At 35.5% G+C, this 2500-nt stretch overlaps 1 long non-coding RNA gene across 1 annotated transcript in view; it reads left to right on the top strand.

Annotated features, from left to right (window-relative positions):
- Nucleotides 1–864, top strand: part of LOC137656024 (uncharacterized) — a 1066-nt gene extending 202 nt beyond the window's left edge. The window contains exons 1-2 of the long non-coding RNA XR_011046914.1: nucleotides 1–424; nucleotides 581–864. The exon at nucleotides 1–424 is cut by the window's left edge and continues 202 nt beyond it. This is a non-coding gene — a long non-coding RNA (uncharacterized lncRNA). The remainder of the gene's footprint in view (nucleotides 425–580) is intronic.
- Nucleotides 865–2500: the final 1636 nt, after the last annotated feature.

Genomic DNA, 2500 nt, shown 5'->3' with positions numbered 1-2500 from the left:
ATTGACGTTGTTCGGCCGCAGAGTCGTCATACTGTGAGACTGTCGTCTCCTTATGAAGTGACGTCTTGTCATCAAGCACCCTTTTAAACCCCACGTGAGTCCATAGTCAAATTGGAGTGAATTAGTTTTAGACCACCACAGAAAAGAAAAACACTGACTCTTAAGACTTCTCTCGATTCTATGCAGTGTTTAAAAGTGCATAAACATGGGGAAACAAATTTTCTGTGTTATTCCGAATAGCGAAGTTGACCGGCGAGATGACCAACTAAATACAGGTGAACCAAGTTCCAATGAAACACAAGACTACAATATCGTAACAGGCGCTTCCATTCCCGAGCAAGTAATTTCTGTGGTGAACTATGGAAATTCTAATCGCACGATTACAAGAAACTCATCCCAATTTCGGCATGGAACAAACTTACAGGTAAGTTCAAGCATATCAGCATTCATATAAGCAATTATGGTGCCAGTAATTATTGCTGAAGTAAACGAGAAATACCTTGAATAAGTTCACATTCATTCAAAACATCATCTTGAAGTGAAGGACACAAAGTTAATGTCATGTCTCCATATTTCGCAGACAGGTCCATGATAGCAGTGATGGAATCGGTACAACCATTGTAACATATCCACTGGGCCTTCATTGCTCCGATCAAGACCTCAGAGAAGCATGATGATGATGGTAATACGAAACATAAAAGGCTGTGGAAGTTATGTGATAACCCTATATTGTGCGAGACTTCAAAATCTAAGATTCTAAGGCATTTTGAAAGTTGCCTGCGTAATATCACGTTGAATATACTAATTCTGTATTGCATAGTCAAATTTTTGTAATGAGGCAAATTTGCACTGACTTGTAATGGTGCCCTTTTAGCTCGGAAAAGTTTCCTGGTCGTTGATTGGTTGGACAGGATCATTCATAAAAAAAAATTGAGTATAGTCGGAAGCCTATCCCGCCTTCTCTTCCCCTTGCATCAGTGAACATCAAGCGGCTCCCTGTATTATTATTATTATTATTATTACTATTATTATAACTACTACTACTACTACTAACGATGCTACAACCATAGTTGGAAAAACAAGATGCTATAAGTCCAAAGGCTCTAACAGGTAAAAATAGCCAAATGAGGAAAGTATATCAAGAATTAAATAAGCTATAAGTAATGGACAACTAAAATAAAATACTTTAAAAACATTAACAACATTAAAACAGATATTTTATATATAAACTACAAAAAAGACATGTCAGCCTGTTCAACATAAAAGCATTCGCTGTAAGGTTGAACTTTTAGTTTGGGCCTTAGAGAAGATATCTATAGCAGAAAAAAAAAAAAAAAAAAAAAAAAAAAAAAAAAAAAACTGTTATATCTGATAAATTCTAATTTGTTAAAGGTAAGATTTTTGTTCCAATAATATATTAATTCCAAGGTTTTTGTTCATAGTTTTATTCACGGGTGGGAGTCTTACGGGCTGGACAGAGTATTTAAGATTTTTTTTTTTATTTCATTTTTTTCTATTTTATAGAATTATTTTAAAAATGAGGTGTTCTGAGCTATTTGAAATGTGTTCATTTGTTGTAGCCAGTCGCTAATGATTTGTCTTATTGGAGTTTTGATAACAGTTATGTAAGTGATAGCATTAATGGCAGTAAATCCAATTATATTCAACAAGAAATGTCAAAATTGTTTCTTATATTATGACAGTTATTCCATCACACTGTGTTTTATTGTACTGTCCGGGTTATAATGCAAATAAAATGTTAACCACATGTCAATAGGCGTTTGGAATTTATTTTAGGAACCTAATCCGAAATTATTAAAAGGAGTTCATTCCAGAAAAAGTTTCTGGAATTTTCCAGTAAGGCCACTATACCAATAGCAAGTAACAGGATTCCTTGAGATTATTACAGGTTATTCAAATACAACATTTTGTATTTGGAGCTGCCCTTCAGGCACATATTGACATTTTCCAAGAACGAAAAGAAGTGAAAATTAAAATCGAATCCCAGTAATTTAAGGAAGACTGTAAGGAGAAAGAAATTCCTCTTGCTTCAAGTAACAAAAATGTAGCGAGATTAATAATCGCAGAAACATAAATAGATTTGAATTCAAAATTATTGCCATTACAAACTACAATACGCCACTGAACTTTGTCCTCAGATATTACAAAACATTCAACCTCTTTTTAATTTCTACTTAAAATTACTATAACTATTTTTTTTAATACGCGTTTCATCAGAATAGATACTTGCCAGAACGTCAGCCAGGCAAGCCAAACCCCTAACTGTGGTGCTCAACCACAGTAGTGGCCTCCCCAGTAAACAGCTTAAACTCACGGTCCGGGGCGGGGATCGATCTGCCGCCATGCAAATGCTAGGCGAACACGTTACCACTATACTAGCCAGGAGGCTAGTACAGATGTAGGGCTGTCCTTGGATCTGAATGGTCTCCCCGGCCCCTGTTCCCAGATCATAAAGCCAAAATTCGCTAATTCTAAACCC

Source organism: Palaemon carinicauda, chromosome 17 (assembly GCF_036898095.1).
Source record: "Palaemon carinicauda isolate YSFRI2023 chromosome 17, ASM3689809v2, whole genome shotgun sequence".
NCBI classification, from domain to species: domain Eukaryota; kingdom Metazoa; phylum Arthropoda; class Malacostraca; order Decapoda; family Palaemonidae; genus Palaemon; species Palaemon carinicauda.
Note: the sequence above shows the minus strand (reverse complement) of the source record. Positions and strands in the feature narration are given on the sequence as shown.